Source organism: Pezoporus occidentalis, unplaced genomic scaffold (assembly GCF_034315485.1).
Source record: "Pezoporus occidentalis ecotype Australia unplaced genomic scaffold, CSIRO_AGI_Poc_V1 ctg127, whole genome shotgun sequence".
NCBI classification, from domain to species: domain Eukaryota; kingdom Metazoa; phylum Chordata; class Aves; order Psittaciformes; family Psittacidae; genus Pezoporus; species Pezoporus occidentalis.
Window position 1 is genome coordinate 136542 of NW_026913071.1, and position 19934 is coordinate 156475.

Below are 19934 nucleotides of genomic sequence, written 5' to 3' on the forward strand. Positions count from 1 at the left end.
CTGCACTTGGCTTCCCATCCCTCCTTGGTGCAGATACAGATATTCATCCAACCCACAAACAGCAGGGAACAAGGTACCACATCAGCTTTGCTGTGCTGTTAGACTACACCTCTTCTGTGCTCTGTGAGATGGGTTCTTCTTTATACACAGGCTTTGTATTTGCACTGTTTACCTCTTCTTTAGATAGCTTCTTATTAAAATGCACAGGGACCGATCAAAACTGGGGTGCACTGTCTCAATGAACACGATGAGCGTGGGCTGAGGGACATGGATGTGACAAACACACAAGAACAAGTGTGACGTCTCTCCTGTTTCCCTTTCTAGATGCTTCCTGAAGTTCTGCACTGCATCTTGCCACCATGCCAGGCTCCCTCTGATCCATGACCACAGCTCTGTGCATCAGACGTCATTCCAGAGCAGCACAGCTCTTTCCCAGGAGATAAGTGAGGGTTTTTTTTTTGCCTACACAACAGCTCTCCTGAGCTTTCCCATGCTGGGAGGGTGGGAGGGAGGAGATCCAGCTTCCTCCCTGTCCGAGCGCCAGCCCCGTGGGCCTGCCATGGCACTGCTGGGAACATCCAGGGGCATTATGCAATTTGCAGAGGCGGTTTTTCATGCAGCCTGGCAAGACAGGGTCTGATAATGGCTCTCCCTTTGTTTGTAGCACACAATCGAGCTCATGATCATCTCTCCAAGTACAGGCAGCCCACGGTGTTATGTCCTGTACTGCTGTGATGACGAGAGCAGGGCTGTGCACAGGAGCCCTGCAGTGCTTTCATCAGTGAATGCTGTGCTAGTTAGGCACAAATCATTAATGGTCTAAAAAGGGCTGGAATAAGCTAGCTCGGCTCTGGTGGAAGTGCGTGTTGTGTCTTTTTCAGGAGGCATGGGAAACCCTTCTTAAGTCTGTTTTTAAGCTTCTCAACTTTGGTTTCTCAGTAATGTCACTGATTCCACTTTCCAAAAGGTCATACAGGGGAATTCTCTTCTGCCATCTCCAAAGAATGACAATGTTCCTCTAATGAAGTAACAAATTGTTCAACACGATGTGCTTAGCAATTACCCTCCCCCATAAAGGCATTAACAGCAGGTACAGTAAGATAAAACAGTTTGTTTCCCATTGTTTTTCAAAGGGCGGAAAAAAAGGCTGTAGTGATTTTTGTGGAGAGTTTGAGGAATAAATACAATTTTATGTCTTTTTGATGCTTTAATGGTTTTTTAAAATATCTTTTAATAGCTTAGAGGTCTATTTATAGACTATCCATTTTAGAGATCGGAAAACATATTCACTTATGTGTTCTGTGAACCTATTTAAATTGTATTCAAATGTAAAGTTGTCCATAACGTATTAATTCAGCCTTTCTGAATGTTCCTTCCCATGTAGTCTCTATTTACAGCATCATGTGCTATTTTCCCCAGTATCATTCTGCCTCCTGCATGATGCTCTCACATTTTGGACTCAAATCCCCTTCTAACGTGGTGGGCAAAGGAGGCAGCCATGCAAGAAATTAGAAGCAAAGACTACAGTGTGTTAGTGAATGCAAATCTAGCACAGATCTAGGTCCATCTGGCAGGAGGAAACACAACCCTGGAGCAGCAGCAGAGTGTTTGCTGGCCTGTGAGTTAGAAACACAGTGTCGCTGCAAATCCAGTCTGACAAGTGTGTGCCGGCATCTCTGACCTCTTCCACTTGGCACCAGTTTCTTTGCATCTTTGTCCAAGAGGCTGATGTGGGAGTGAACAATGGAAACCAAACTGCCCCTCCGGCCCTCAAGCTGGTCCCAGGACATCCTGGTGCACGTGCATTGGCTGGGTGAGGTGAAGGAGAAGTTTCATCACTCCGATGTGTGGGTCAGTAGACTCCAGTGTAATCAGCAGAGTATTTTTCACCAGCATGAAATGAAAAGGAGGAGAACAGGGAGACACATCCACATTTGATGTGAGGGCTGTCTGTGGCTATGTAGTGGGCAGGTCAGATATTGTATCTACTTTTGCTGCGGAAGAGGAGGCAGTGTAACAGCTCCCTGGAGTGAGTATCCCAAGACAGCACCTATTTCCTTGGGCGGGAGGCTCAGATGTAACCCCAAGGCCAGAGATGACATGTCCCATGCAGGATTTCCAGCTTCTGTTGCCTCGGTGACCTTTAGTGCTCCTGCTATGCCTGTGCAAGCAAAGCTCCCCTCTGACCTTCTTTGGTTCACCCACCACTAGTAAGAGGGAAGATGCTGTAGGTAAAGCATCAAGAAATAGGTGCAAAGGAGAGTCTGTGGCTCTGCCACCAAGTTCCTCTGCAATCTTGTGCATGTCATTTCTCACATCTATGCATGAATTTCCAATCTGTGATGTGAAAGCAGCAGTACTTCATCTCACCCATGCACTGCTGTCCTGAATTATAAAATCTTCCAAGAAAACCCTGCCTATTCCCAGGTTAATATACAGACTCCAGCCCATAGGGCACTTTTTTCCTACCTGTTTCCTCATGTTGTGTCTGGGCTTTGCAATGACCATCACATAATGTAAACCGTGACATCCATTTGTGTCCAGCCTCAAAACGTTATTTCATTCCCTGAGGTGTGTGCTGTTATCAGGCGAATGAAATGTCCCAGTCCCCTGGTAATTATTCATTAGGTAAGATTTAATGTGTGTGTGTGCGTGCAGGACTGGCAGCTACAAGTGGATCCCGCAGGAGAGGTCTGTGCGCCAAGCTTATGTCAGCTTTAGGGTAGGGACGGGTGAGTAACCGGAGTAAAAATAACAAAACGGTAAGGTCAGTAGCAGTTTGCAGGAACTTAACCCAAAACCCTTACTTTTCACCCCAAGGCCAAACTTATCATTCAGATCAGGGGGCTGTGAGAGTTGGGCTGGATTTGCGCCCACATCTAAAACAAATCACAGATCTTCACAGAAGCAAAGCAGTGTTTGGGACCCAAATCCCCCTGTGACTGTTCTAGCCGTACATCGCCGAAGTCTGAAGAATGTTTTTAGCTTCTTGTGTTTCTTCCACGCTTATTCCCTGTTTGGTACCAGTATTGCTGTTTTTCTGCTCAAAGAGGGCCTCTGCAATATTCCCTGGCTGAGTACGGGTGGCAGCCTTGCCGCACCAGTTTTGACCAGAGAACATCTGGAAGTCCAGGTGAATACAGGCACAGGCGAAGGAGCAGCACACAAACACATGGTGGACATTATACCAAAGAAATCAAGTGAGTGGAAAGATGTTATTTGGCTGACAGATAAGAGTGGGGGATTGATAAAACACGCAAATCTCAGACAAAACCCAGTTCCTCTGGGAGGCTAGGGCTAAGACTTGACTGCTTGATGTCCAGCTGTCCTGAGCTGGTTGATGTAAGGACTTGACACTGATGGGAAAAGCTGGACTTCCAGGCTTATTTAAAGAGTCTGATAGATTACAGGTGTGGGAAAAGGGCTGATTGGGAGTGTGGGGAACAAACCTTGTCTTGAAGGCCCCAGTGGCAGGAGCATAAGAAAGGGGAAGAGCACTGGTGATATTACAGCTCACAGGGCTCTGGCAATTCAGCCTGTTTGGCTTTCCTTGGTTTCCACCATGTTCTGTTCTCTCTGTCTCTGTTGTTCACCCACATAATTACATAAGATATCACCAGCTAAAACTGCATCTGCCTCCTTAATAGATGGCTCATTATCTAGGGAGGGAAACAGAAAGGGCAAAAGCTTTTATGTGCCAACAGCACTGCGGAGATGTTCATGCGCATTACAGGAGAAGGAAAGGGTGTAACCCATCTGTCCTAATGTATAGGCAGATGGGCTGAAAGAGTCAAGGTGTAATGAAGGTCAGCTTGGCTGGGAATGGGGTGGAGGCACTGCAAGGTTACTCTCTTGACATAAAAGCAATTAATTCTCCAACAAAGTCCCTCTCATGCAGCAGAACAGAGCAAGGCAGCTCTCTCTGTATTTAAAAGTACTCCCACAGCTTTGATCTTTTCCTCTTTTCTGGAAAAGTCAGCTTGCAAAGAGGGTCTGGCCTCATCTGGGATGATGTATTGGGCCATGTGGTGCTGGCCTTGCAAAGCAGCATAGGCAAGCCTGCTGTTCTCCATATTGTGTCATTCAGGAAAACTCTCCTAATATTCCGGTTGCTGCAGTAATGGCAACACACTGCTGCAGTGCCTGGTACCCTGCCTGCTCGGAAATGCCATGAGATCACTCCTTCTCATAACAATATTGTTTCTTGTCCAGTTTCGGCCACACACAGGGTATTTAGCTATAACTGAAAACAGAAAGGCAAATGAGCAAGAACAAGGTCTCCTACCAAAACTCCAAGGACCTTAAAACATGGAACTGTGCAACCATACTAGCCTGAAAACAACCCCTTAGCTTTGCATGCTCTTCAGTGTAAGATATATCCCATTCCAATCAGTATATTGAGACAACCAGCTGTAGACAGGCTTTTCTTTGATTCATGTTTAAAACAAACACTTGTTTTGGACTGAGGACAGAGCTGTACTGGCGCCAGGTATCAGGCCTGGTTTCAGTAGAACCTGTGGCAGATATGTGCTGATCTACCCATATGGTGGTGGGTTTCGTGCCTCTGCCTGTGTTGGCAGGAGACCAAAATGTTGCTGTGGGCTCCCCCAGCCATAAAAACCCATGAAGTTTTGCAGCTGTAGTTTCATTTCATGTCACGGTCTGACCAACCTCCTTCTTACTTGATTTTCTCTTGTTTCCTCTATACGTTTCCCGCACAGAAAGTCTAAGATTCCAAGCTGCATTTTGAGGTTTTAAAATTAACTTCTCCATTTGTGTGAGATGACCCTGGGTTTTGGTAATAAAATGTGCCGGGGGTGGAGGGAAAGAGAGCACTTCTCAGTAGGGGGTGAGTGCTGACGCCTTTAACAAAGTCAGGGTGTAATATGCTGTTCTGCTGACTTCTGCCTTCCTTAATTACCTTCTGAATCCCCAGAAGCTGAACTGTGCCTCACCAGCTCATTATGCCCCTTGGGTTTGCTCTCCACAACAAATAGGTGCTTTCCCTGCAGTCTCTGGAGGCTCTTTGTTGCTGCTCTGATACATTAGATGTGTTTGTTTTGCACATTGATGTTTGTGTTTTCCGCACTGCTTGTGTTTTCCAATTCCTTGGAGCAGTGAGGATGTTGCTGAATTGTCAGAATCGTGGTAGGATGCTGAGCTGAGGTTACTGTCAATGGCCTCATTATGTTAACAAGGGATATTTTAAGAAGCACAAAAGATGTGGCATTTACTTTCTTGGGAGAAGGAGGGGAGAAAGAGGATGTGAATGAATGGAGACTTACACTGCTGGTCCCCCCCACTGTTCAGTTAGAAGTGAATGACTGGCTCTCTCCGGATTTGCTAGCCAGAGCCCTGATGGCTTTCTGATTTGTATTTCCAGGCTGCTTACAGTGTTTGGCTCACCCATGCATGCAAGGCAGTGCAGTCCTTCCTCCTGAAGAGCTCTTTGTCTCTGTTCTGGGTCATATGGGCACCTGAAGCGGGCGTAGCCTTAACAGACACAGCAATGGGACATGCAACATCACAGCATCTTCATGCAAATGTAAGTCAGGGCTGCTGTGGTCTTACTCCCTCCTTCAAGCCAGCACTAGCATTGGAAAGCAAATCAGTTTAGGAAACTGAGCTGCTAGGGAAGTAATGCTATGAGAAAAAAAGTACTTAATTCCCTATACACTTGCCTTCTGGAGGAATATGGCTAGGTATGGGCAGGGCTAAGGAGAAGATGGCACCCTAGTCTTTTCTGCTCAGATGGGCTCTCTCCCTCCAGGTATTCTTGAGGCAGTATATCAAAGAGGAGGATACTGCCTGCAAATCTTCTGACTTAAATGAAAAGGAGACCTCTGATTCAAAGGGAGCATGTTTATTCCCTTCCTCCCTTTTGTCAGGCCATTGGGAAGTAGTTGGCATACCTCTTATCAAAGGAAATGTGGTCCTTTCCTTAAGCTTGTCTGCTCAGTGGTGGTGTGTAAACACAGATCAATAAGGTGACACAAGTCCTATCCTATTACCAGTATTCAGCAGCAAATGAAGCACCCCTAAGCTTAGCATATTATCATTTCATGCATTTACAACTAAAGACTTCGGTAAGATTAATTGCTTTCAAGGTGACTCTTGACAATTGTCTCCTTATAATGGAGTCTGTAACCAGTCCAGTGTGGCTTTGTCACAATGACAAATCACAGACAATTTAACAGTTGGATAGAAAAGATTTATTTAACAGACCTTGTGCTGCTTCTATTTCCCTTAAGAGAAAAATAGCTCCCTAGCAAAAAGCACACCCAACAGTGATAGTGAACGTGATAGAGAACTGTCTACAGCTGGGGGTTTTGTTTTGTTGCTGAAGGTATTTTAGGTGTCCTGTTCTACCAAAGCCCCTGAGTGGGTGAAATGCAGCATCATAAAACCGGAACAGAGCCATTCGTGCTGGATGGAGTGACCAGATTCCAGTACCTATATCTGACAGCTTTTTGTTCATACAAAATGCTGAGAGCAGGGGGAGGAAAGGAGACTGAGGAGACTGTGAGCTCTACCACAAAACATCAGCTGCGTATTTATTTGTTTGTTCCTCTGCCTCATGCCCACCTGAAAGAGACCAGCTGGGTCCAACTGACCCTTCAACTGATGGAGGGACTGCAAAGCAAAGCCCAGCATGCTGCAAGGAGCAGGATACAAACAGAGCTGGGGGGGGATTTCCTTGGATGAGATGCTACTGCCTGAGAAAAGCCCCGTGACTCCTGCTCAGGCAAAGCACTGGTGTTAGAAGAAGCGGACATGCTCTCTGGTCTGCTGTCTCCTGCATACCTCAACCCCAGCTTGGCCAGAATGACTACATGAGTTTTGTGGCTGTGCCTGGCCTTACAGTACACAGACCAGGAAGCAATATGTTTAGAGGTACGTGCTAATTTGTTCCATATGGGACAATCATTTCTATTTTTCCTTCCCAAAGCAGCATGCAGGAAAGTTGATTAGTACTCACTGCAACACCACTCACCTTGCTTGGGGGTTGAAGCACAAGCAGTAAAATGCCGATAGCTAAACCCTCCAAAGACCGCAGCAAAAAGCAGAGATTTCAGGTGGGTTATTGTTCATTGGTGGCCTGTTTCTGAATTTCAAGGCTTCCTGTGCCCACATTTTTCAGTCCTATGAATGATAAACCTGTGCTTTTACTTTTGGTATTAACTCCTCCTAAAGGTCGTAGAGATTGCTCTGATTTCCAAGATGTGTTTCCCAGAAAACACCTTATATCAGAAGAGCTGTGGTAGAAGCCTTGGTTAAGCTACTGAATTGTAATGCAGAAAGCACAGGAGTTGGGTGGGAAATGTGCAACTCCCCCACAATCCTTTCCCGTTTTCTAAGGAGCTCTCCTTTGCTCCCTAGTTACAAGATCATGAAGCAGTTGTCTCCTCATTTCTGAAATATCAGCAAACCCTCCTCTGCAGAACTGCAAATGTTTTGAATAATAAAATGAAGGGTGAGGATTTCAAGCTCAGGTGGGGGAGCAGAGTGACTCATTCCCACTCTGATGCAAAGGGACTGGATCTCTACATCACCTGGGAAGCCCTGCTTGGGACATCATAGTTGGATTGTCACATGCCAAGAAGTGGCAGCAACAGAGGGGCTCTGCTGTGAATGCTGGCCATGCCCAGATAGAGAAAGATCTGTTTCAGAAAGAGCTCCTGAGCTGGTCTTCTGTGGATATCTGACCACAGCTTGTTCAAATGTGAGTCAAACACCTTAGTTAACAGCTCTATTAAAGGCAGCTGTAAGACTGATCCATAATAAGACTTCATAATGCACTGGCAGCGCTGTTTGACTGCAGGTTTTATTACACACTGAGTACTCGCATCACTTCCCATAGCATGAGGTGCTGGGTGAGGATTAGCACAGTGCTGTACCACAAAGTCTGGTACAGCTGAGTAAGCGGTTTAATGTAATCCTCCAGAGAAGGCTTGCTCTCCTGCCTGGGAATGCTCTATGCTTCTATCAGGCTTTTAGATGACTTTCAATCATTGTTTGAGGGGGCTTTTTGGTGTTTATGCAGCTTTTCTGTGATGCAGTCTGTCTTCAAGACATCTGGGCAGTGACTGGGTCACCAAAGACTAGGGCAAACCTTAAAGACAATTGGTATTGTATGAAGAATGAGTCATCGGATGATCAAAGCATGACTGACAAGGAAGCACCCCAGTGCAGAATTCTAACAGGGTTCTGCATAGACAGTTGTGTTTGCTGTTGATGTCTGGTATATATATACTGATGCTCAACATACTCTTGTTTTGCATTAAGGCACCTCCAGGACAACAAATCATGCTCAGCACCACTCCAGTAATAAAGTAAGGGTGCTGCCACTGCATTGTCCAGCCACTTGGATATCTGTCTCCTAGTGTTCAGAATAAAGAGTAATCAGGAGTTCCTCAAAGTCACAGCGATTTGCTTTCTCTATCTTCTCTTCTTATTTTGTTATTAACCACTTGGTGAAATTTTCTGGTCTGGGTTATGTGGGAAATTTGGTACATACATCTCAAATGCAGAAGAGCCCTTTGAATTACTAAATAAGTTTTCCAAGAGGCAAAGAAAGCAAGCAGTACCACTGTCTTAGGCATTCTTGACTAAGGAGGTCATAACCAATGACCAAATAGATCCTATGCAAAACAGAAATGATGGTAGCTGCAACAGGAGCCTTGAGGGTGAGGGAGATTTCCAGCAGTCCAGCTCCACAGCATATACTTGGGGCCCTGGCAAGGATGCATGCTTCTCTCCCACACACCCCCAGTCTCTCTTGAAAAGCCAAGTCTTGTAATTTTTAAAGGCAAAAATATTACAGCAACAACAAACATGAAAATCAGATGTTATATGATTACTAATGATCTTAGCAATGTGTCGTATCACTGGGAGGAAGAGGAAAGAGAAGGAAGCACTCAACATTCTTCAGGTTTAGTTTTTAATTATTCAACGATTATTGATGGGACTAAAGCAACCCAAACCCAGGGTTTTGCACAGAGGTTTCAACTCTATAATGGTGTTTGGGAGACGAGGGCAAATGGGCTCCTGGAGCCCAAAAGAAGCCAAAGTGAGAATCTGTAGCAACATAGAACATAGGGCTTTTGCCTGGTCACCTAATTTTAGTTTGGGGTGTTTCTTTTTCCAGAACCCAAACATCTGGAGGCACCTACAGCAGATTAAATGTGTATGGGTGAGCATCCCAGCATGGTACCCATGGGGTGGTTGCACCCCAGGCCATCCCACTAGTAGCCAGTAACCTGCTAGTAACCTGGAATGATGATCAGACGATTGGGAGACATAATTGTTGTGGCAGCCCAGCTAGGCCACAGGGTAGCTGAGGGCAACAGAGCTGCAGTGGGGACATCAGGGCAGTTGGTGCTTCCCCTGTGCAGAACAGCCAGGGCACGAATCCCAGCGCTCCCTTTCACTACTGGAGCAAGCTGTGAAGAGCACCAGGCCTGGTCACTTATTTAACTGTCAGTCATGAACTTCACCCTTGACCTTTCTGAAAAGCTCTGTATTTCACTGTTGCACTGGGAACCGACGAGTATAGCTTTAAGTTGACATAGGATAGATTAAGATTAGACATTAGGAAACAGTTTTGCCCTGTGAGAGTGCTGGGGCGCTGGCACAGGTTGCCCAGAGAAGCTGTGGTTGCTCCATTCCTGGGGCAGCCACATGCAGCAACCAAATGTGGATATTTAGGCAGTAATTTAAGTAGTTTTTTAGAAATCAGGTTGCTTTGCTGTGTTGTCTGTGCTCTTCTAAGTCTGGCTGGTTTTCTTCTGATGTTAAGAACAAAACACACCTTATTTCCTGCAGAAAACAAGCTGGCTTGGGGTCATTACAGCTGGTGGTGCACCCAGGCTGCTGTTTGCCAGCATTTCCTTTGGATATGAAGCAGGTTTGAGGGGGTCTCCTCATCCCAAGCCCTGCTCCCATCCTGCCTCCCCACTGATGTGTGCTGTCTTGCCACTGCACAGGGCAGCCATGGGTGGCCTATGCTGTGAGTCCAATCACTGAAATCACTGGAGGGTTTTTTAGCATGTTACAAAGTGTGTCCTCAACGTGAAAGAAATAACCTAAAAGTCAAACGAGCTCATTTTTTGCGGGGTTAATGAGCTGAAGCAGGTCTCACAAGCCCCAAAACCAGCACAAAAGAGGCAATAGAAACTTCTCCCAGAGCTGATAGTGACAGGGACAAGCAGGGATGGGAGGAAGAGCATTTCCCGCTTTCAGTCACAGCAGCTCCGCCGCAACGTGTCATTTCACCTTCTGTTGCGCTGTTAGGGTTGAAAATAGCCCTGCTAAAAAAAAATACCCAGGCTGTGGTTTGGGTTTGGATGGATTTTTGTGTGCAGAAACCTGGGTCATCTCCAGAGCACAGCCCCACCACTGCCTGCAGAGGAAGTGATTTGGGATGGGGGAAACAAAGGGGAAGTGACCGAGCTGCCAAGGGGGTGCTGAGCCGCGGGGAGAGGGAGGCGGGTTCCTCAAGCCCCCCTCAGTCCATGTGGCATCAGCCACGTCGCACAAACCACCGCGACCACCGCGGTGGCTGCTCTCGAGGCTGTGATGCAGCGGTGCCCTCCCGGAGCAGCCGCGGTGCCGCTGGCGCTGTGCTGGTCCCCGCGCCCCGTGCGCACTCCCGGCTGACGGAGCGCCCCGGCCGCTGCCTGCCCAACGCAGCGTAGGCGCTGGTACCCGGAGCGCGGCTTCCTCCTCCTCCGGTGACGAGTGCGGCGGCCTGAGCCTGGCCTCCCTCCTCGCACAAAGGGACCGGTGGTGGGGTCTCCTCCAGCCGGTTAAACCAAGGCTTTCCGAAGACACAAAAAGGACATGGAACTGTCGGAACAAGTCCAGAGAAGGGCCACGAGGATGATCAGGGGACTGGAGCACCTCCCATATGAAGACAGGCTGAGAAAGTCGGGGCTGTTCAGCCTGGAGAAGAGAAGGCTGCGTGGAGACCTCATAGCAGCCTTCCAGTATCTGAAGGGGGCCTGTAGGGATGCTGGGGAGGGACTCTTCATTAGGGACTGTAGTGATAGGACAAGGGGTAAGGGGTTCAAACTTAAACAGGGGAAGTTTAGATTGGATATAAGGAAGAAATTCTTATGGCAGGGAGGGTGGAACTGGGTATCTTTTAAGGGTGCAAACAGCAAGTTATCAATCATCTGATTAGCTTAACAGCCTTGGAAGAGGCTGTGGCTGTTTTCCTTCTCCCCAGACCATGCATCCTGCTCCTGGGAATTGCTGAGCTCTCCTCTCAGGATGAGACAAGGCAAAGAGAAAGGTCAACCGAGCTCTGCTTCCCCACAAACAGGCATCTTGAGTTATGAAGACAAAACCCTAGGGAAGGGAAGACTCCACAATAGGGGCAACAGGTGGAGGAAACATGAAACGCATCCCAGCAAATCCATTATGGACACGTGTTAGCGCTTCATGTGCCACACATGGCAGCGTATCACTGTTCCAGCTGCTGAGGCTCTGAGCCGTCCTGTGAAACTTGTTTATAACCCAGGAGGAGGATTTAGCTCCTAAAGCTCTCCAACCTGTTTCAGCAGGGGTTTGTGGGCCGTTACTGGCAGGACAAGGCTGAGGACCTAGTGCCTGTGCTGGCATAAAGGAGACAGGCTGAGGCTGTGATTTAGGCTTCTGTTTAGGAACTGTTAGCAAGGGGAGCCTTTTTCCCTGTAAAATATGAAACAAAGACGCAAACCAAAGCATACACATGTGTGGGTGATTGACTTGTGTGCCTCTTGGTGCCTTATCCCGGGCACCTGCTTGCATAGCTGTGGCACCAGAGGTCCCTTTGGGATTTCACATGCTGCAAAGGCATGTTATGTTATGGCATCGCGAAAATCCCCATGCTAAGCTAGAGAGCAGGCAGTGTTGGACATGAAGAGAGGATGGAGAAGGGGAAGATAAAAGGGAAGAGGAAGGGGAAGGGAAAGGGAAAGAGCTTTTGGATGCCATTTGAGATAAGATGGCTGGGTAGAGATATCATGAAAGTATCTCAGAAGAAGGAGAGCAGAGCTGGTGAGAGACCAGTAATGCTGTGACAGGAAGCCAGTGCCATCTGAGAGCTCAGGGAAGGAAGTATAAGGGCTGTAAGGTCTTGAGCCCAATGCTTTTCCTTGTGGAAAAGAATTTCTCTTCCTTAATGGTGTAACATCCACCTTCCTGCCTGGGCTTTAGGCAGTGCCTGTGCAACAAAATGATCTTTGCAGGGAGAATTATAGATGGTCTCATCTGATATGTGCAAAGCAAGAACAAGGCATGTGCTAAAGGTAAGGAGCCATGTAGGGGTTTGACATCTCCCATGAACACAAATGCTTGATGCTGAAATGAAATGGGAGCTCACAGGTGGGTTGCTGCGATAGAGGACAGGGGAAGCACCAGTCCTGCTCCAGGTGTGGGTCAGCCCATGAGCGCCGAGCACAGTTAGCAGAGCATGTGATGCTCTGTACCACCTGCTGTGGAGTCAGAAACCCGGATTGCCGGCTGTTAGGAAATGCACCCGCAGTAATGCTAGAATCAGCCAGCCTGTGAATAAGATCTCCAGCTCCTCATCCTCCACTGACAACACGGCATGCATATCGTTGGGGGATTCATCTCAGCTGCTTAATCATGTTTGATTTCCTGGGCTGAGGTGCAGCTTGATTCTCCAGGATATGTGCCCAGCTATATTCTGTTCTTGATGTGGTTTGCTCCCTCGATTTCTTTCAGTGGGTTGGTTTAGAGCAGGGATAAAGAGAAAACAGATTCTATTCCATTAACATCAGGTTTTGTTTAAACAGCAAGTTTAATTGCAATCTAATTTAAATTTGCTTGTGTCTGGTAGAGACTCGGGATGCCTGGCTAGGCTTGAAGGCTAAGGGGGCAGAACAACCAAAAGGCAAGGGCTGGCTTACTAACAAACCTCCAGATGCCTCCAGAGAGGGAACATATGTCCTCTCTCTCTCCTTGCAAGGAACAGACTCCTTGCTTTTACAGCCCCATGCAACAGCAGCTCAGCCAGAGCCACTCACCCTCAGAGTCCATCCTTGGCTGCTCAGGAAGCTTCTAGGTCTGTGTAGACAAAACTTGGTCTTGGTCCCTTCTGCAAGCTGTGCTCCAGAGGCAAGAGGGGAATCACACCTCAGGCAGAGAGCCAAGCAGTACAGTGCCATGAGATGAACGCCACCACTTGCTGGAGATTCGCAATGTGATTTTCCCTGGGGCTGGAAAGGAGCACAGCCAACGGATCCATGACTTGTTCTCTGCATTATATCTTCTGTGCCTGTTGAACCTTCACTTCTCTTGCTCTTTTCCTCCCTGTCCATAAAGCTCAACCCTGTGGGTGCCCCAACTTTGTCTACTGCTACAACAGTACAGGCATGGGGAGCAGGTCAGATCCTTCAAACTAATACAAGCAGAAGCCCTGTTCTGAGTCTAGATGATTCAGCTGGTGATGTGTCCTGCAGCCATGCAGACTGTGACAGAGCAGCTAAGTCAGTCTCTGGTGAGCTGAGATTGACTTGACATGCTCTGCCTCCTCATAGCAATATGGGAAAGAAAACATTTGATTTAAGAAAATGTCCACCATCTAAATAACATCTGCTCTGGGCTACTTTGATTTGTGTTATAGCTGTGTGCTTATTTAACCCATAATGTAATGTGCTACAGCATTCACCGCACATGGGTATTGTCACAGCGACAGCAATATGCTACGTTTTCTGCCTGTTGAAGTGCAAAGCCTTGTCTCACAGAAGCTCAGACATGTCCTGGCTGATGGGAACGGCATCCTTTTGCATGATGGTTTAAAATAACACCTGCACATAGAGCGCAGGCTCAGCCACAAGACACACTGTGCCCTGTTGCTGCAGTTCCCTTAGAGCACAGCCAGATTTGAGACCATGTTAGGGATGTCCCAGGGTAAGGAGCAGTGGAAGGGGTAGCAGAGGTAGGGCTGCACACGGGAGGTGAAAGGAGAAATGACTAAGCACTATCAATGGTAGGAGGTGGCTGCAGTATCGATTTATTATTGCACATTTGATCCTCTGCTGCAGATTTCTGTGTCATCATTCTGCTGGGTGATTGTATCTTCACTCACTAAAAAAAGACGGCAAAAGGTTATGCTGATTTGAAACCTGACTCAGTGTTTTTAAGGCCTGACCAAAGTCAGAAGAAATGAAGGTTACCTGCATCTGAATCACTTATTGCCGTGGTTTCATCAGGCAGGGCTCTTCTCCTGTGGGGGGTGCTTGGGGCAGCTGTAATTTGAGACATTGCTGACTTGATCTGACTATCTCAGTCATAATGGTAGAAAATTGGTAGGTCTTTTCAGAGCTTGACCTTCACGAGCGTCACTATCAGAGACCTCATTTGCAGTTATCATAGACAATAATTCTCAGTGTTCAGTAGTGGATGTGCTAACACAGAATTTACTCTGCACAGCCTTGGCAAAAACCGGTTTGAGAAGCACTGATCTATAGTGTATTCCTTCCTGCTTTATGCACTTGTCGCAAGACATTACTAGCTATGGTCCTGCCTTGACTTTCTTGGGGGGGTCTCTTCCACAGTCTACCAGATTTGAGAACACAAAAGGACAAAGAAGCATTTCTCCTGGTCCATCTTCTTGCCACCTTCTATATTTAAGTCAAATTTTCTTGTAAGGGGGCTCGTCAGGGCCATTCTGGCTCATAACACGACTGAAGGAGCCCTGGGGAGCCTCGGTCATCTTGGACCTGAGTGATTCCTGGAGCCATCTATCCCCTCGCTGCTGAGATACACAACATGGCTCTTGGCTGTTTGAAGGTTTTGGTGGGTCGCTTGGTGGCTTATAGCAGAACTGGTGAAGGTAAGGAGAGTGCTCAGAGCAGCTTCTGTACAAAGGGCCAAGTACAAGGTCCAACCAGCTAGGATGGGGTTCCAGGTCCTGTCACAGAGACAGTGATGAGGTAGTAGCTATTATACTGGGGAGAATCAGATTAAAATGTCAGGTAGCAGTTTTTAGAACAATAGAAGATGCTTTTCCACGCGATTTTTCTTGCACACAGTGGTGAATGAAAAATCTGCTGAGAGCTATTGAATATGGAGATAGTATTTTTGGTCCAGGAAGTCTCTGGTATTTCTAGGGAAGTCTCACTACAGGCTTTCCTGGCATTTATATCTTCCCTAAGCATCTGTTATGGGCTGCTGTCAGAGACAGGATGCCTGGCTATGACAACCAGACAGGTTGGCTGCCTTAGGAACAGCCTGTCCCTGACGTGGGTACAACACCCTGCTTCAAAAATCACCACCTTCCCATAGCTCATTTGCAGTTCCCTGCTTGGGTGGAAGTTTTCAGCACAGAATTTAGGTTGGTGGTGGCACAGAAGCCCATCCCTCACTAAAATCTTCATACAGTTGGAATGGGATGGTTGGGGTTCAAACTTAAACAGGGGAAGTTTAGATTGGATATAAGGAGGAAGTTCTTTCCTGTGAGGGTGCTGAGGCACTGGAATGGGTTTCCCAAGGGAGTTGTGAATGCTCCATCCCTGGCAGTGTTCAAGGCCAGGCTGGACAGAGCCTTGGGTGAGATGGTCAAGTGTGAGGTGTCCCTGCCTATGGCACGGGGGGTTGGAACTAGATGATCTTAAGGTCCTTTCCAATCCAAACCATTCTATGATTCTATGAAAATACTGCTGGATCACAGTGTGGGAGTATTCCTGGTCCTAGCCTGGCCGTTCATGTGTGAATGGAACAGTGTTTTGCTAACAGGTCACTTTTTATATGTTCACATAGCCCTGGAGGCTTCAGACAGTGTAAGAAAAAGGCTTTGCCTGGTTTATTAATGGCTGCACAAGAGTCTCCAGGGCAGAGTTTGGAAATTTGCTGGGTTTTCTAGCAAAACATGTAGGTTGCTCAAAATGGCAACTTCTCACTTGCATCATCAGTGCACATGTTAGTGGTACAGATTGGTTTTCAAAATGAGACTGGTGAAGGAAGGGTCATCCTCCAACTCTTCTGGTCTTACGTTATGGAATAGAGTGTACAGGAAGAGGGAGGAGGTGTAAGAGAAAACAGCGTGCTGGGGTTTGATGGTTCTGCATCTGTGTCCAAGATATGATGGTACTCCTCAGCTGCTGGTGTCCATGTCTGGTACTGCAGAAGCGCTGCTGGATCAAGCTCCAGCCTTCCACCACCAGTGTTTAGAACCTGCTCTTTGGATGCTGCAGCTAAAGGATTTTCTTGCTGAACAAGAAAAGGTTTCCTTCTCATAAAAGGAACAGTATTTGTGTGGGCAGGAGGCTGTGACAGTGTCACAACACAGTTAGAGGGGATTTCCTTCTGTTCCCTGAAGAATCCTTGAGATTCGTGGTAGTACCTGTGATCTAAGGACCATGAAGTCTCCATGTGCTCCCCTTGATGTCTCAATGCAGGAGGTATAAAACAGTAGAGCTTGTTCAGATATGCTGTGGAGCTCTTTAACTTGCTCAGGGCTTCATTCCTCTGCTGTGGCCTTGATCTCAGAGGCAAATCCTGACCAGTAGCACAAAAAATAACCTGCTGCTTTGGGAATGCCTGGGGTGAACCTTCATGCTGGGGAGGAAAGTATTTCTACTCTCTCCCATCATGGAGGCGTCAGAGGTGAGTCAGTCTCACAGAAGACTGAGTTGTGCAGCCATAAAGGTGTAAGCAATATGGTTTTCATTACAGATGAATACTCTTCCCCAGGGAGCAACATTAGTGCTTTAAAGAACTGAGAACTGCTCTTGATGCTGTTTCACTTTGATTTCTGCTCCTGGCTCCCAGAGCTCAGGACTGTTGCTTACTTCACAAAGGTTTTATTTCGGAGGAGCAACAGGACAATAACTAATTCCATAGGTTATCTAGAAATAACTTCCCTTTAGCAAGAAGACAAATTGCAACCAGGAAAGACTCAATCACTCGGGAAACTGTGTGTGCTGTGGTGTAAACCCAAACTCTCCTGTACCATCATGGTTTTGGATTCAGAGGGGCAGTTTGGTGCACGCAAACACAGATTTGGCATCGGTACCACATCCCTTCTAACATGATGGTTTTTCATGGACTTCTCTGACATCTCTCTTCTTCACAGACTCTTGAGATTGAATTGACATCCCCAGCTTCTCTCACCAATCCCCTGCATTTTGGGTCTCCTAAAATATGGGCTTCTGAAGACGAGATGAGCTGCTCCACTGCCAACAGCAGGTTCTGGTATTGCCCAAGGAGCAGCAGCAGGGAAAGAGCTCGCACTCTGTTAAACTGCTTTTAGACCAGCACCTACACAAAGTCCTGCACACGTTACTCTGCCACTCACAGAAGCATAGCAGTGCCAGTAAAGCAGAGGATGTTTAAGACAAGTGACATGATACCTATGAACCAAGGCAATATTCTTCTGCAAGTGGCTGCTGACAGCCTCAACTGGCAGCCAGGCTGCATCTCAAGTCATTTATATCTGATTTCTTGGCAGGGTGGAAAAGGTAAACCTTGTTTTCTTTAAAGTTAAAAGGGCTTTTTCTCTTTTTTATTTAATTTGACAAGGAGGAAATAAGCTCCATGTAGCCAGTGGAAAACCTGCTTTAAATGTCAAAGCATCTACAAACATGAAGTGAACACCTAAAAGCCAAAACATGTGCTGATGCTCTTTTTCCACTACACTTGGCCATCAAGCTGACCAGCATCAGTTCACTGACATTCAGCATTCTCAGATATCTCAGAGCTGTTTACGAGTGCCCACGGATGTCCATTTGATTGACGAGTGAACAGCAGCCAAGCCAGAGAAGCTCTTATGAGTATGAACTGTTCCCTTCTCCTGCTCAGAGCTCCTCCTAAGAGAATTAGTCTTTAAAATGTTCCCTTTCTGAAAACAGAGAGGAGGGGGAGAGGACTTTGGGGGTCATGAATGAAGAGGAAGCCAGTTTCAGTTGTTCCTATGCATCACTGATTTGAGTTTTCACCATCATTGGTTGCACAGGGCCATGAAGAGGATTGCTGGGTGAGCTGAGCACAGATGAGCTGGTGGAGCAGTGCTGACAAATGCCCTGTGTAAATGCGACGGCTGATCTGCACAGGGACATGTGAGCCAAGGAGGGAGCTGTGAGCGGATTGCTTTGGACAGTCCAGTGCTCTCTTCCCCACAACTTCTGCAAGGGTCTGGGAAATGAGGTGAGTGAGGCACAGAGGGTGGCATGGGCAGGGATGTGGGCTCATGTTGGTGGCAGCAGCATAACCCAAACTGGTGAGCAGAGTGTTCATCCCACTGCCTTTGCAAGCATAGAGTCACAGAATGGTTTGGGTTGGAAGAGACCTTAAAGCTCATCCAGTTCCAGCCCCCTGCCGCGGGCAGGGACACCTTCCACTAGAGCAGCTTGCTCCAAGCCCCGTCCAACCTGGCCTTGAACAGTGCCAGGATGGGGCAGCCACAGCTTCTCTGGGCTGGGCTTGTGACACCTCCTCAGCACCCTTACAGTAAAGAACTTCATCCTTATGTCTAATCTAAATCTCCCCTTGGTCAGTTTAAGGCCATTTCCTCTTGTCCTGTCCCTACAGACCCTTGTAAAAAGTCCCTTTTCAGATTTCTTGTGACCCCTTTAGGAACTGGAAGTTGCTCCTAAGATCTTCCCAGGGCCTTTTGTTCTCCAGGCTGAACAACCCCAGCTCTCTCAGCCTGTCTCCATAGGAATGGTGCTCCAGCTCTCGGAGCATCTTCATGGCCTCTTCTGGACTTCACTCCAATGAGTGCAATGGGTCTGCTTCCTCTGACCAGCAAACCATGGTGAGCTACCCAAGCACACATGTGGCAGCTGGTCCTCTGCTGTCAGGCTCATCGTCCCTGGCCTCCCTCCATCCACAGGTACCTGGTACCTCACAAGTCACAGCCCAGACTCACAGCCCAGCTGGGTGGCTACGGAGGGTAAAGAGGATAGGTCTCTACTTCTTCCCATAAGTCAAACACTTTCTGAACGTGCCACTGCAACAGGAAACCTGGCTTTGTCTTTGCAAATGCTGTGGTGCTACATGATGCCTCTGAGCCCTCCTGCTCTTTGCTCCCCATGGCCCAAGTGCTCTGGGGTGGAAATGCACTAGCAGTTCAAGCTGCTGCCATGAAGAGCCGGGTGAGACCTCATCAAACTCCCCCTGGTTATTTACAGAGGAAACAAGAGGCTCCTTAAGCCTCTAGGCATAAGAACTGAAAGTTGTTTGGTACACACCTGCTGCTGTGTTTAATGCTGCTCTGAGAAAATCCTTACCTGCACGAAGATGCAAACGAGCACTCAGCTCATCACAGCAGCTCCTGCCTGGAGTCAGCTCCCCTCCTGCACTGGGAATGCAGGTAAAGCATGGCAAGGAGCCAAGCTGGCTTCCTAGCAAGGATGGGGAAGGAGAGGACTAGATGAGGAAGAGGTGAAGAGGAGCAGGCTCAAAGTCCTGCCAACACGGCAGGAGTCGGTCTGGCTGGGATGGGTTTTGTGCTCCTGGGGAAGGTTTTGGCCTGACAGCACAGTTTGCTGCAGACATGTGATGGATTTACTTTGTTAAGGGAAGAAACAGGTTTGCTCAGGTCCCTCCTGCCCCTGGCTTCCACTCTCAGTGACACTGGGAAAGATGAAGCCATTGCCCACTGAAAAGGCCATGGGGTAATTTCAGTCCCTTGCAAGTTGGCTGTTGGCTCTCCACACTGCATCAGCTCCCTGGGAACACCACCTGTCAGGAGCCCATATCAGAGGAATAAAATACACAAAGCTGTTTGAAAATGATGCTGCTGGTGGGGCTGGGGTCAAAGCCCATCACTTTGGTCACACCAAACTTCTTTGTGACTTCTTCCCATGCTGCTTTCTTTAGCACTGACTCACTTTTGAAGTGCATCCTCCCCATCCCTCATCTCTCTTACCTAGGATGGCAGCTCCTACCTTCCTGGTTGGCAATCCCATTACTCGGATGTT

General features: G+C 47.6%; 1 long non-coding RNA gene across 1 annotated transcript; it reads left to right on the plus strand.

Moving 5' to 3' along the window:
* Positions 1 to 265: 265 nt before the first annotated feature.
* LOC134158158 (uncharacterized) lies at positions 266 to 18203 on the plus strand. Its single transcript, XR_009962617.1, has 3 exons — positions 266 to 1090; positions 16687 to 17351; positions 17536 to 18203. It is a non-coding gene; the product is annotated as an uncharacterized LOC134158158 (long non-coding RNA).
* Positions 18204 to 19934: the final 1731 nt, after the last annotated feature.